This window comes from Protopterus annectens, chromosome 11.part0 (genome assembly GCF_019279795.1).
Source record: "Protopterus annectens isolate FY-2018-M chromosome 11.part0, PAN1.0, whole genome shotgun sequence".
NCBI lineage: Eukaryota > Metazoa > Chordata > Ceratodontiformes > Protopteridae > Protopterus > Protopterus annectens.
In genome coordinates, this window is record NC_056745.1 from 364,568,247 (window position 1) to 364,585,156 (window position 16,910).

The following is a 16,910-nucleotide window of genomic DNA, read 5'->3' on the forward strand; positions in this document are numbered from 1 at the left end:
GAGTCAGCAGGGTAAACCTGGAGTTGAATTTGTCAGAAAGGATGTTAGTGATGGCCTCAGGACTAGAGTGCATAGAACCACTGAATACTAGTCTGGTACAGAATTTTTATGTCTAAGATTGCTGATGTAGCTGAAGAAAGCTTTGTGACTGTTTTTGGTAGAAAAGACCATTTGACCAACTTGAGATTTTTGCTAAACAATTTTAAATCAATTTTATAGTGAGGGGAGGAAGATATTTTATACAAGGCCTTTGCAGACTGCATCAAAGTCCTATCCCTACATTCTGTCTCTTACAGGCTGTTGAGGGGATATCTATGCCTGGCATACAGGGCATTGTCAGACCCCACCCTGATGGACCTCCTGAATATCCACAAAACAAACAGCACCAGAATTACCCATTCTAAAGACTTAAACCTTGCCTGCAATATAAATAAGACCTGCTGGAGAGACAGGTATATATCCCAGAGACTACCCCTTCTCTAGACAGGTTGTCCATCCAAGTAGAGTTCCCCCCAACCTAAGTGTAACTTGAACAACTGGATAGGGAACAGGAAATTCATCCCTGGTTTGCACATATGTCTCTAATGGACACAGGTAACCTGTAAATGTTTCAAGTCCCAAGCCCCTGCTTATAAATCTTTCAGCTGTCAAGGCCCTGCTTACAATTATCAAGGGTATCAGAACTTGTCAAAGATTTTGGCTGCATGGCTAGGCTTAAAAAGGCCTTTGTGGTTGTTAGCCTAGGACACACCTATGAACCTAATTATGTGGTAACTTTACTGGTAACTTTACCGTGAAGGTTTATTTATGAATTTTCATTTATGTTTGTGGTATATGGGAACAGATACTTCACTACCGTTGTTTAAATGGGAATAGAATTTGGACGTGAATGTATCAGCTTGCGAAAGAGGCTCAGTGGGAGGGGAACAACAGTGAAATATTTCTAGGTTATCTAAAAACAATAAGAGATTGAATTTGGATTTAGAGTAGTTCATAAATGTAGCAAAATTTAGTAAGGGACTGATGTTGATCCTGAAAAAGATGATAAAACAGCATAACCTATAGCTAGCATAAATTGGAGCTATAAACTAACATAATTCTATGCCAAAATACTTACCTAACAGCTCTAGGAAGACCTAGGAACCTTGTAATTCGCAATAGCCCTGCTCTGTTCGCTCCCCTCCTTGCCCCCAATTTCCACCCACCCCCACTACCTCTATATTTATAGCACATTAGCCACTCCCTCAATTATTTGATCCTATCACCTTTCATCTGGGATAATTTTTTCCCACCATAGTCCTCTACCTACAATTTACTAGCACCTATCAGCTTTCATCTGGCAGTCTCTCACCCCCTTCCAGTACAGTTACCTCACCACCCTATCTTCTGATCCTGCATCACCAGGTAAATCAGTTTCTTAACATTCTAGCTGTATCCCAAACAATGATACACTCCTCCCTACTACCCCTCTTGTTGGCCGCATACCTCCTACCTTGTATGAAAATCAGTTTCTCATGGGATTTCAAGTCCTGAAGGCCCATATTATCACCCCAGCTGTAAAGCATCCCACCTTCAACCATACTTACAGTACTGGGTCATGTCCAACATCTTGTTCACTTTTCCTACACATCAACTCCAGGAACATTAGCTCTAGATCCAAACACTACTACAAACTTGTAGACAAATTCCTGAAACTTAACACTAAGCATAGACCAAGCCTAATACTTGGTGGGGATATACACCCCAACCCTGGCCCATTCACCTCAGATATACACCCCCCTCTACCTGTAACCAAAGCTATAAACCTATAATTAACAGGCCATCTAACTCTCTCCTAGCCTGTCATCTCAACATTAGAAGCATTAATAACAAAGTACATGAACTGCACACACTCCTTGCTGTCCACTCCCCTGAGATTCTCTGTATATCTGAGACCTGGTTAAAACCTAACACTACCGACAATGAAGTGTTGCCACCTGGGTACAATATACACAGGTTGGATTGTGTTTCCAGGAAGGGGGGTGGGGTAGCTATACCCTATAAATCTGAGTTGAATGTGACCATAAATGTAATACGACCACCTCGGATTAATAACTCAGAGATTCTTGCCACCAAATTGCAACTTAATAAAAGTAAATGCATTAATATCATCTGCATGTACATTCTCCCAGGTAACAACACAGCTACACTTGAAGACACCCTGCACTGGATATCATGTCACTACTCTGAGATTTTAACATAGACTGGGGCACCTGTTCATTAGAATCCCCAACCACCCATATTAACCTGCATGCATTTACACAAATCATATCCACCCCTACCAGGATAGGCAAACCCAACCAAAAAGAAAGCATTCTTGACTGGGTACTCATCAATAGTCACCCCCAATTGTACACCTCTGGAACCCACCCCGATAACCTAAGCGATCACCTTTTCACATATATAATTAAGCACAAAGACATTAACCCCCAACAACCCTTACTCAGACATGCTAGAAACAAAAAAAAACTTTGACCCAGCCAAATTCCAACAGGAACTAAAATCATGCAACTGGTCTATTCTAAAACACCTCCCCTTAGAGGAAGCAGTTGTATACTTTAACAATAAATACCGTGAGATCCTTGACTTGCATGCTCCTTTTCGCTCAAAAAGAACAAAGGCAAAAACTTCACCATGGCTTTCAAAAGAGTCTAGACTCAAAATTAGCCTTAGAAACAAAGTATGGGCTTTATGGCATTCCACTAAAGACCCCCAAGATCACATTAAATACAGGCAATCTAGGAACAAAACCAAAAAAATCAATTTTACAAGATAAGAAACAATACTACTATAATTTACAGACAGTAAATCAAAATAACCCTCAGAAGTTTTGGGCAGGTTTGAATAATCTACTACATCCTGGACAAACTTCTACCCGGACCCAGCTGCCACTACTGATAAACCCCCAGAGGATGTTTCAGACAGCTTTAACCAATTCTTTACCGAGACAATTCAAGCCCTAGCTAGCCAACTACCTCATAGCTCCCCTGGTCCTGAAATTACCACCCCTAGAAACCTACTCTCATTTACCTTCCAACCAGTCACCATGTCACTTATCCATACCCTGATCAGAAAACTAAAACCCACCACTCTCTCAGCTTGCCAACTTCCTGCCGAATACTTACAAAAATCAGCTGATGCTATTGCTTAACCTGTATCAATACTAATCAATCGAACCATAGTAGAAGCTAAAATTCCCACCATCTGGAAAATATCCTATGTAATCCCACTTCACAAGGGAGACAGCTCTACTGAATTCTCCAACTATAGGCCAATAGCTATACTCTCTCCACTTGCAAAGATTATGGAAAATGTATTCACAGACAATTCATGCACCACCTAATCCAGAATCACCTCATGGCAGACAGCCAGCATGGCTTCCGACCTCACCATAGCACTGCCTCAGCCCTACTAGTCTTCATCAACACCATAAACCATAATCATAACAATAATCATATATGCTCAACCACCTCCTTCTTAATGGTCTACTAACCCCCTCTCAGCATGGATTTCGTCCCTCCCATAGCACTACAACTGCTCTTCTTTCCTTTACCGATCACATAAATAAAAACCGCAATAATAACATCTTCTCATCTGCTATCTTTATAGATCTTTCTAAAGCATTCGACATGGTTAATCATCAAATTCTCTTGAATCTTCTAAAATCTCTCTCACTTGATACTCTGGCACTACAGTGGTTCAAGTCATACCTAGATAATCGAAAGCAGGCAGTCCTCTGGGAAAACACTCTATCATCCCCTCTTCCTGTCTCCCTTGGCGTCCCCCAAGGATCTATCTTAGGTCCTCTATTATTCTCCATATTTATTAATGATCTTGCCTCTAGTATCCCCCAAGCAGTAACCATTCAATATGCTGACAATTCCACCTTGATCTCCTCAGCCACTAACCCTACAATACTTCAATCCCTCACCCAAAATGTCTTTCAGCTTGTAGAAAACTGGTTCTTACAGCGTTGTCTCCTCCTTAACCCAAATAAGACTATATTACTGCTATTCACTCCCACACATAAAGCTAACACACTCCATTTCTCTATCGTATCTAAAAATGGCACAGTCATATCTCCTTAGGTTCATAGGTTCATAGATTAGTACTAATCTAACTGCCCTTGCGAGCCATTTCAAGCCTAGCCAAGTATCCCTTACGAGACTCAAACCCTGCACAATGTGTTTGTAAGGCAAACACCTTAACCATTAGGCCACCCTCCCAACCCTGACACAACAACCAAACTTTTAGGGGTTACTATCGACAATAACCTAAACTATGACACTCATATTAATTCCACTATTAAATCCATTAACAAAAAAATTGGCTCCCTCTACAAAATTAAGCATCTCCTTACTCCTACAGCCAGAACTACCATTGCCCACACCCACCTCATCTCTACTCTCTTGTATGCATCACCTTTATATACTAACCTATCCAAAACCAACCTGAATAAATTATCTACCGCCTATAATAGTATAGCCCGTTTTGCTACCAGCTCCCCTTTTAGAACTCATCACTGCTTCAACCTAAAAGAACTTGGTTGGCATGAATTGCACAATCAACTCTTATCTCAGCAACTTATTATACCACAAAAAATCCTTTACTTTCCTGAAAAAACACCAATCCTTACCAAACTTATCAGTCCCTATAAAAATCTTTCTAACCTGCGCTCATCTCACAAACTTTTAGTATCCACACATAAATCCAATAATAAAGCAGGAGACTCACTTTTCTCCTCTGAAGTAGGGAAATGCTGGAACCAACTCCCAACAGACCTCACTACAATCTCCTCTTCCTCACTCTTCAAAAAGAAGCTAAAACTTTATCTCACAAACCACTGGCTCTGTCCATGCAGCAACCCTGACTAAATATCTCCCTTCCTGCATATTACTAGATTACTCTTCCTAAATTATTTCACATTGTGCTATTCTGATTCTATATGCCACATAACCTGCAAATTCGAACTACTTCTCCCAGCTTCATTACCTCTCCTTCCTACCTTATTCTTAGCAAACCTCTCTGTATTTCCTCCCCCCCCCCACTTTTTTCTTTCTGTCTCATTGTACCATCACTAATCCCCCCTCTACTCCTTGTATTAACAAAAAAAAAAAAAACTTATTGTTGTGGATTTAATGGGATGAGATATTTTATTGTGAATTTAACTGTTGTTGTATTCTAATTATTTTATCTGTTATTGTTAACATAACCAAACAATTTTGGATTTTCTTCATGATCACAAGTGCCCTCTAACTTTGATTTGTATTAAATCGTTTGTCATTTTTTGGAGCTTTTCCCCCGGGCCTCTACTGAAAATGGACTTATATCCAGATAGCCTAGCCCGGTCAACAAATGTTAAATAAATAAAATAAAAAAATTCTCAGCCCTCTTCTTGGATATTTCCCAGGCATTCGATATGGTTGATCACCAACTTTTAATCCACACCCTGCAAGCATTCTGTCTAGACACTAAAGCCCTTTAATGGTTTAAATCCTACCTGAGTGGTAGACAGCAAGCTGTTCTTTGGTAGAACAAACTCTCTAACCTACTACCTAACACCCTTGGAGTACCACAAGGCTCTATACTAGGGACACTGCTGTTCCCAGTCTTCATTAATGACCTGAATACTGTCATCCCAAAAGTCAGCTGTATCCAATACGCTGACGACTCTACCCTGATTTGCTCGGCCACATCACCAACAGAGTTATTGTCAACTACCCAGACCAGCTTTAACACAATAGAAAACTGGCTTTCTGAATGTTGTCTGATATTAAATCCCCAAAAAAACTAAAATGCTGCTATTTTCACCACAAAGGTCGACTGCTTTTACCTTTACCATAAATGCAAATGATGGCACAATAATCTCCCCTGACCCTTCTACTAAACTATTAGGTGTCATTATAGATAATAATCTAAAATTCGACCTACATGTCAACCAAATGATCAAAACCATCAATAAAAAACTAGGGTCACTTTACAGAATAAAAGCCTTCCTAACCCCTACAGCTAAAATTGCCATAGCTCGCTCTCACGTTCTTTCGACTCTGTTGTATGCATCCCCTCTACTCTCTAATTTAAACAAGACTGTCTTTATCAAACTCTCAATCTGTTATAACCACATTGCCAGGTTTGCCACTGGGCTGCCTTTTAGGACACATCATTGCATCAATCTGAACCAGCTTGGGTGGCTTGAACTACCCAGTCTAATCAAGTATAACCAGTTGATTATGGCCCATAAAACCCTTTATAACCCGGACAATACCCCTGCACTTAAAAATCTTATCACCCTCTATAATAATACTAGACTGCTGCGATCTTCTAACAGACTTCTTATTCAGACGTGCAAAATTAACAACACAGCCGGTGACTTTCTCTTTGCAAACTCTGTAGGTATATCTTGGAACTCTCTTCCAGTTGATATTACTTTACTTTCCTCCCTAGGTCAATTTAAAACTAGACTCAAACACTATCTGGCACTAAACTGGCTATGTCATTGCTCATTGTATCAAGCCTGGCTAACTCTGCCCTAGAATGTGTAAAATCTGTTAAACAGCTTACTGTGTAATTTAATCCAGACTTTCACTTGAGATTAACTCTAACCTGTGGAACTTGTTTATCTTGTTTGCTTATGTAATCATTGTAAATATTCTCTTTGTAATATGCTATACTGGAACTGTTTACCTTGGAGCTTTTCTCCCCGGGCCTCCGCTGAAAACGGACATGCATCCAGTCGAACTATCCTGGTCAACGAATGTAAAATAAATAAATAAAATAAATAAAACTCAGGTCTATATTGAAAACGTAAATGCTTAAGTTGTCAAATATGACATGATCGACACATATTAAGTGAACGCGCTAAACATTGAAAGCCCTAAAGTTTAAAATACCATATTTCAAAATTTTTAGTAGGTCAAACAACGTACAACGTGACTGACATGGCTATGTCAGTGTAAACCACTGTAAATTGAATATTATTCATATATGAATAAAATTTAAATGTAGTGTTAAATAGAAATAGTTATTGAAATTCTTAAATGCTTGTCAACTGAAATGTATAGTGAATGTTTGCATAATTTATGTTTAAATAATTATATTATACTCGTGAAGTGGACATATAAATACCAGGTTTTTACGTATCATTTTGTGATACACTTGCGCTATTTTCAACTACAGCTAACGCAACATTGTTTTCCCTCAGAGTCGAGGGGCAATACTACCATACAGTTAAATCCCAGAAAGGCAGGGATATGTTGCATGTGGCTGGATACCTTTTCAATCTAGAAAAAACTATGAAAGACAAAAGGTATTGGTGCTGCAGACTTAAGCTAAAGGAAAAGTCTAAAGGTAGAGCGATAACCGTAAAGGAAGTTCAGGGAGAATTACTATTAAAATGTTTAGCACATCACCACGCTCCAGATGCTACCGAGGTGGAGAAATGTGTAGCTTGTGATAATTTAAAGCAGACTGCATGTTTAACTAGAAACACACCTGCTTTAGTTGTCCATGATATCATTGCCAGTACGTCGGCAGAAGCTATACTTTCTGTATCCTCTAGGAGATCGATGCTTCAACAAGTTAATAGAGTCAGGCATAAAGAAATTTTAAATTACAGTACAGTTTCCATGACTTTAGATGGTGTAGATCCTAGTACTTGTAGATTGAAAGAGGGTACATTCATACAGAAGCAATTGGTTAATTTGCATAATAATGTACATGTTTCGGTGTTTTCAACCATTGAAAATTTTCGTGATTTGAGTGAAGCAGACATTTGGCTAATGCATAGAGTTTTCCTGACTAAAGGATGCTTGTGTAGACAACTGTATAGCTTACATGCAATGGTTAAAGTTGCAGAAAATACAAAGCGTCTTCCTTTGGTGTTTTGCCTCATTTCAAAAAGATCGTACAAATCCTACAATTTTATGTGGGAATGTCTCTTTGATCTGTTAAATGAAGCAAATTTACATGTCAGTGTCAAGTTCATATTGTCTGATTTTGAAATGGCAGCCATGAAAAGTGTGAAAAACAACTTTTCTGATGTGACATGTAAAGGATGTTTATTCCACTTTGCACAGACTGTATGGCAGAAGGTGCAATCTTTGGGGTTAGCTACTTTATATGCAAATCAATGTCTTTTCAACTGTTTGTCAAGAAACTTATTGCTCTTTTTTAGATGAAGCAGAGGTTATACCAGCATTTCAGAAATTGTCAAAGAATTTTCCTATTGCAGGGAAAGATTTAGTGTCTTATTTTTCTGATGTTTATGTCTTAGGACATAGCCACAAACAGCAAACAAGATTAAGTTCTATTGCAAGATTTCCACCTATGTTTGCAATTGACTTCTGGAATGTTTCTGTCTTGAACAAACTGTCTTTGCCTCGCACACAAAACCATGTACAAAGATGGCACAGGAGAATTCGTTGTTTGTTAGGGAGACATATTTGTGATATCCCCTCTGTGCTATCTGTTTTAATAAGAGAGCAGAATGAAGTGAATGAGACCTGAATACAGTTAATGTCTGGACTCCCCCCCACCCCTCACCAAAAAAAGGAACACTAGGGACAGATTTCACAGGTTAGAAACTGTGTTAAGAAATAAGGCTAATTATACTGAAGACAACTTTCTCCGAGCTGTTGAAATGCTGTTAAAAGTGTAGTGCAAAACGTGTGTTTCACAAATTAATTAAAGTAGGGTAAATTTTTCTTTATGTAAACTTCAAACACAGTCACTTTTATAACATTATTTTCTTTAATAGTGTATTGTATATCGATGCAGTGTGAGTTTAACACATTTCACTTTATAGTGTTGTCACAGTGTTAGTGGTTTAGTAGGTGTTTTCTTTTCAGCACTGGGTGGAACGGTGTTGGCCAACCTAAACAATTCGATTATGTGATTTTTCTGCTCTGTAAGCTTTCAGTAACTTGAGCGTTCACTTAATATGTCGACCATGCTGTATTTGACAACTTAAGCATTTGCATTTTCAATATAGACCCTAAAACTCTGGTGGGCAGACTTAACCAGACAGTGTGTGACACATGATGAGGTACCGAAAAAGGAAGTATTCGTGAGGACAAATTCAAGAAGGTTTGCACTGTTATTGGGAAGGTGAACAGTTTGATCTAAGGTGCTGGCATTTATAAAGTCTAGGAACCTTTTTGCACAGTTACTATTGGCAATGTAGGGGTCCCATTTGATGGAAGGCTAGAAAAAGTAGCTGAAAACAAGAGTAGAACAAATTATAGCTATTCTTTATGACACAGAAAGATCTTATTGCCATAGTCATGATGTTTAAAGTTTGCAAAAAACTATACTTGTCTATACATGTATATATATATATATATATATATATATATATATATATATATATATATATATATATATATATATATATATATATATATATATATATATATATATATATATATATATATATGTATATAAGTGTGTGTGTGTGTGTGTGTGTGTGTATATACATATATATATATATATATATATATATATATATATATATATATATATATATATATAAAAAGTCCAGCAAACAGCACAATTAACAAAGCCAGGGCCAGTCGATATCTAGTCCCAGTATGCCTTCAGCATATGTATCAAATGCCGAACAAAAGCATAAATGAAAAAATTCAGCGTAGTTAAAATGCTGAAAACAATTCCAATGACTTAGTTTAACAGCTTTATTCAGCTTGCAGAAATAAAAACAATAAAACTGTAGAGGGATAAGCGCTTTCGGGTCTATACTTTTAGCTATTCGTCTTGGAGCATGCTTTTTATGCACATCTACAGAAATGCTGGGAAGCTGTTAAACTGAGTCATTGGAATTGTTTTCATCATTTTAACTACACTGAATTTTTTCATTTATGAGTTTGTTCGGCATTTGATACATATGCTGAAGGCATACTGGGACTAGATATCGTCTGACCCTGGCTTTGTTAATTGTGCTGTTTGCTGGACTTTTGATATTTCATTACAGTACACTCCTGAGTTCCGGACATAGGTTAGCATTGCCGCTTCATAGCAATAGGTTCTCTGGTTTGATTCTCGGCTGGGGTGCCTTCTGTGTGGAGTCTGCATGTCCTCCTTGTGGTCGGGTGGGTTTCTTCTGGGTGCTCCAGTTTCCTCCCACATCCCAAAGACATGCAGTAGGTGGACTGGACACTCTAAATTGGCCCTAGGTGTGAGTGTGTGTATGTGTGTGCCATCTGTAGAAGGTTGGGTGCCGGGCTGGCAACTTGACACCATAAAACTCCACTGCCAATCATGAGCGGACAGATGATCTGCTGTGGCGACCCCTAACTGGGAAAAGCCGAAAGAAGAAGAAGATATATATATATATATATATATATATATATATATATAGAAACACTTTATGATCTCAAAATACTGAAATGTCGAATTTCAGTATCTTGAGACTATAAAGTCGAAGTTTGAAAATAGTGAAATTTGAATTTGGATTTGAAATATCTCAAATTCGCTGTTATGGCTTTATGCTAGGTAATGTCTGGGATTGTATGTGGATGGTGTGCGGTGCCATGTGTGGATTTAGGTGTTATGTCAGGTAAGTGAGTGTTTTGTAAGGGTTTTGGGTGGGAGTTTGAGTGAATGTGAGTGTGCTGATATGTGTGATGTGCGTGTGAGGGACTGTAGAATGTGTGTGTGTGTGTGTGTGTGTGTGTGTGTGTGTGTGTGTGTGTGTGTGTGTGTGTGTGTGTGTGTGTGTGTGTGTGTGTGTGTGTGTGTGTGTGTGTGTGTGTGTGTGTGTGTGTGTGTGTGTGTGTGTGTGTGTGTGTGTGTGTGTGTGTTTGCTTTTGTTTACTGTTTGTGCGATCTCAGAGTTAGTATATATAAGTAGGGGGGGGTGTGAGGGTGCAGGGGGGCTTGACTCCCTGCTTATCCGTGTTGTAGGTTTGTGGATGTGTGTTGTTTTGTTTGTTTATGTTGTGATGTGGGTGTTGTGGTATATGTGTGGTCTGGTGTGTGCTGTGTTTTAGGTGTTTTGAATTTTGGGCTTTGCGGTTTTGGTGTTTCGATGTTGTGTGGATTCGATTTCATGGCCTTGAAAAACTGAAATTCGAGATTTCAGTATTTCGAGATTATGAAGTGAATCCGTATATATATATATATATATATATATATATATATATATATATATACAGATAGATAGATAGATAGATATATATATTATATATATATATATACACACACACACACACACACACACACACACACACATATATATATATATATATATATATATATATATATATATACTTTTCAAAAAGAAGCTTATCTTATATCCCTGATTTTATAAAACAGTTAGTTATTGTCGCTCGTCTGGTCAGGATAAACCAGACAAACATTCCTGGGTTCTGTTCAAGCAGCTTTATTATACACAAACACATCAGAAATGAGGCTTTGTAACTTAAACTTAAATAAACTTATAAACAGGTTGATTACTGCATGTTAACACTCTGGCTGTTCTCTCAAAATGGCACTACTGCCTGCACGTGCTCCATCTGGAAATGCTTCTTAAAGGTACATACACAAGCTCTGATCTACAGCCGCCCTCTTTAAGAAGTAGTCCTTATATGAAATAACAGTAATCAATGACATGCAATTTACAGAAATGATCTTTTGACATGCAGTTATACAGAGTTAGTTATTTGACATGCAATCATACAAAATTAGATACATATAAAACAATCATGCCCAAGTTGCTGTATATTTTACATTAGGTCTGGAAATACGACCTGATCATGTAACATAAAAGTCAGAATTGGATCTAGCAACAGGGACTGTCTTCAAAGAATGTTCAACCTTGGGGACATCTGGGACATCGTCAGGAACAGAAATGGCTACTGCAACATGTTCAGTATGGACATTGTCTGAATTGCTCTGAGATCTAGAATCTGTATCACAGGTACAATGCTGTGATATCATTTCTGATACAGGAAGAAGATGTCTGAGGTTTCACCTGTACTCTATACCGTCAGATTCCACTAAGTAGGATCTCGGCTCAGTACATATACCTCTCACTTGACCAATTCGATCAAAGCCTTTCGCTGTTTGCATCCTCACTGTCTCTCCTTCTTTTAACAGATGAAGAAATCTGCTCCTTTTATCATAGCTGGACTTCTGAGAAGAACGCTTTTTACAAAGTTGGGCTTTGATTGCTCTGTTGTTTTTAGCATTAGGCACCAAAAACTAGAACTGATAGGCAAGGTTGTTCTAGCTTGTCTAGATAGAAGTTTCTGAGCAGGTGAGCCTAGTTGGTTGTCACGGGGTATATTTCTGAGATTAAATAAATTCAAGAAGATATCGGTATTGTCATGCTTTTGACCTCTCTAGTAATTGCTTTGCACTCTGTACTGCATGTTCAGCAAGGCCGTTAGACTGTGGATATTCAGGACTACTAGTAACATGGATAAAGTCCCATTCTTTAGCAAATCTCTGAAACAATTGACTGGTAAACTCAGAACCATTGTCAGAAATAATGTTGTGTGGACTACCATGGACTGAAAAATGATGTTTCATCTTAGTAATAACAGCACTAGACATTAGATTAGGTAGCAAATCAATTTCAAACCAGTTCAAATAAGAGTCTACCAACACTAAGTAATGCTGACTGTTCCACTCAAATATGTCAATTGCTACTGTTGACCAAGGTAGTTCAGGAATTTGGCTTAGCTGAGGTGGCTCTTTTTGCAAATGGAGCTTAGTACTGTTGCTCACCAAACAAGAAGAAAGCACTTTAACAATGTCTTTTGCTACTGAAGGCCAAAATACTAGTCCTCTCGCCCTTCTTTTGGTAGAATCGGAACCTGGGTGGCCATGATGCAAAATCTGAATGTTTTCATGCTGTAAGGAAGTAGGAACAATAACTTTTGGACCTTTGAAAATGATACCATCTTCCATCAGCATCTCATCTCTGTATGGAAAGTAAGGTTGTACTTCTGGCGGTACACAGAGTTGCTTTGATGGCAAACCTACATTGATGAAGTGGTTGAGCTTTTGCAAAATTGGATCAGTCTTTGTATGATCTCTCAGCTCATCAGGTCTCATGGTAAAAACCGTATGGACTTCCATGACATCAAAGTCAAAGTTCCATGCATCGAGCTATTCTGTAGTATTTCTGGGTGATCTGGATAAGGTATCACCCAGAAAAAGAGGTTTACCTTTTGTATAGACCATTTTGAAATTGTACTTTTGCAATTTGAGCATCATTCTTTGTAGTCTTGCTGGAGTGGAATGCATAGGCTTCTTTAAAATAGTAACTAGAGGTTGATGGTCAGTTTCTGTCTGGATTGCTTGGCCATAAATATAATCATGGAACTTCGAACATGCGAACACAGTTGCCAAAAGTTCCTTCTCAGTTTGAGCATACTGCATCTAAGTTTGGTTAAGAGTTCTAGATGCATAGGCAACAGGTCTGCCCTCTAGAAGAATAACTGTGCCAAGACTGAACTTTGAAGCATCACAGGAAAGAACTACTGATTTGTGGACATCATCGTATCTTAATGTAGGCGGGTTAGCAATTTGCTGTTTGAGGTTATCAAATGCTCTCTGCTGTTGTTCTAAGCATGACCATGCAACATTTTTGCATGTCAGCTCTCGTAAAGGTGCTGATAACTCACTAAAGTCAGGGATAAATTTGCCCAGATAGTTACCCTTACCAAGAAAACACTATAAGGCTTGGACATTGTCTGAAGCTGGCATCTCAAGACTGGCTGTTTGCTTAGAAGGATCTGGTCGTAAGACGGTACTGATAAATAAATGACCTACATAAGTAGCTTCTGGTAATCTGAATTTGTAATGCAGAGGATTAAGCTTTAAATTCACATCACATGCTCTGTCCAGAACTTTCCTGAGGTTTCTGTCATGCTCTGCTTCACCATTACCTCTAACCAGTATATCAACTATTATTGCACATGGATAGCCTGAAAAAATTTGCTCCATTGCACACTGAAAGACTTCACTGGCAGAATGTATTCCAAAAAGCATCCTGAGGAATCTGTATCGACCAAATGGGGTACTGAATGTAGTCAGTAGTGAAGTTCTGCAATCAAGCATCACTTGCCAAAATGAACTCTTTGTATCTAAGACAGAAACAAATAGTGGCATTTGGTATGAGGGTTGCAATTTCCTTCACTGTACACATAGGATGATGAGATCTTTTTAATGCCTTGTTCAAGTCTTGGGTCAATGCATAGTCTGATTTCATCTGAATGTTTCTTATGAGTAGCTACCATGGAAGATACCCACTCAGTTGGTTCTGTGACTGGACAAATCACACCTTGCTGCACCATCTTGTCTAAGTAGACCTTGACTTTGTACTGCATAGCTTTTGGAAGTCTCATTGCTGGTCTGACCTCTGTGTCTACTTTCGTAGAGTACACAACTGGAAGTTTGCCTTGCTTGTCATCAAACACATCAGCATACTCTAAGAAAATAGGGTCACTGAAGCTGGAATTGGGACATGGGCTTAATTGATGCACTTCTTTGGTAAAAGAAAGCAGTTTGATTCCTAAACTGTTTCTGAGACCTAATAATGACTGCACGGGTCTTCGGACTCCATAAAATTGCTAGCTGTAACTGTTCCCAGCTGAATAGCATGAAAGCACTACTGACACTTCCATTTGAATCTGAGCAGCCAAGTGCTCCAGATTGTGCAGAACACTCCGCATTTGTGATCGATTAAGCCCAATGTTCCACTGTTCCGCAATGAGCAGCCATTGCTCCACTTTGTGTTTTGACTGGCTTGTACATCATATATATAACATAAAACCAAGGCAGTAATTTATTGTATAAACAGATAAGAACTTTCATGCCTGAATTAGGCACTTTTTCATATCCATATAAAATCAAAATCAGAACAACGAACTTAAAAATACACAACCAATCACAAAGCAATACAAATCATGTGATCATTCAGAAACATTGTATCACTAAAATATACAGCCTGAAGAAGGAACACTCATACCCAATCACTAAGTAGATTGATAGCACATGATGCATTAGAGCTGAATAACATAGTATCATCTTACTAATCCACACCACTTAATGATAAGGTCTTAAAGAAATAGCCTCATTCAGCCCTGGCGCTCTATCAGCTTGGATTCTAATGATCCTTCGCTGTTCCATATCTTCAGTTCTATCATTTAAATCACCTATTCTAAAAATCTTCATTTAATTGCTGAACTATCTTTTACTTTCAAGAATAAGAAATCCCATAACCATCTCCTTTGTTATAAAAATACCAGCAAATTGGTTCAGGATTATAATAGGGAATGGAAAGGGACTTTTTCTTGTAAATGTTGCAATATCAGTAAATATATAAGTAATGCACAGTTTTTTACACACACTGTAGCTAAGAAGGAATTTAAGATGGACTGCTTTGCTGACTGTTCTAGTCACAATCTCATCTACCTTGCTATTTGCAAGACATGTACATGTTTTTATGCGGGTAAGACGAGTCGATCACTATGTGAGCGGGTCCGTGAACACATATATGCTATCAGGAGAGCAGACAAAAATAATACACTTGCTAAATATGTTAATAGGTGTGGTCCTACACATTCCTTTGCTTTTTTGGTTCTACAGCAATTAAATGAAGATTTTAGAATCTTATATCTGAAGAAGCACCTGATCCAGCATCCACATCCAAATAAGGAAGGAGTCAATCCCAAGTTAATAAAATGAGTCATCTGGTCCTAAGAAAAGGAAAGCTGAAAGTCATCTGCAAAGCATTAATACTGAATTACTGGTGATGCATGGAGTGGGAAACAACTCCCTGTAAGTAAATTCAGCAAGTGCAACTTATGCAGTTCTCAGTAAGTGATCCTCCTTATTTCTAGGGGCACCTCTGTTGACTTCTCCCTTCCTACAGCACTCGTTCTTACAGAAATGTATTCATTCATTCTCTAATTATCTGCTTAAAACAATTTGAGGTAGGGAAGATGCGCTTCATGTGAAAGTGTCTATGTGAAAAAAGTAAATAGAGCGTATGGTTTATTGGAGCTGCTAGTTGCATACAGATGCAGCAGCACACATTTCAATCAAAGCCAATTTCTCAGGAAATCTTATAGCTGTCTGTAAATCTGTAGGAAGGGGTGGACATATTTTACAGGTATTTTTACGATAACTGGTAAGGCAGCATACCTCTCATCTTGTCAGCGTAAGAAATCTGGACAAAGCCTGAAACAATGGGGAGACAAAGGCCAAAAATAGGGACAGATTTTAAATATTGCTCCTATAAGCTTAGAGTTGTTAGAATAACAGGTTTTGCATTATTGTGTATTTTCTGAAGGATATGAAGTCTGAAACTGAAATATCTGTCATTATTTATTATTATTTACTGACTTTAATCCTCAATGATTAGCCAGAAAAAAACGCAAATTTTATAAGGAGCAGATGAAAATATGAGGCAAAAATCTAGACAGTTGATGGGGATGAAAGGCAGTAATATAAGAAACACTAGGCAATCGTGGTCCAAATGGAACTAATGCTTTGTTAATATAATTACGGAGTTTTGCCATTAGATCTCAATGCAACATTCAGTGGCAGAGTTAACATTATTATTTTTTTACTGTTGATAATTATTTAGATTGCGAGTCATCTGCCTTGGTATTTTAGATTCCTTGTTGTTATTCAGTTACAATTTACTCACCAGATACATTGGACTGCCCACCATAGCCCCAATGACTCCGGCCACTGCTCCAGCCAAGGTGCTCTTCATAATGCTCACCTGTCCATTTGTATGGATGTAGCCAGTGGAGTCCATGACAGAGTATGACCCTAGTCTAATACCATTCATAGTGAATTTGTACAGCGGACCTGGCACCAGCCACTGAGTATGTTAC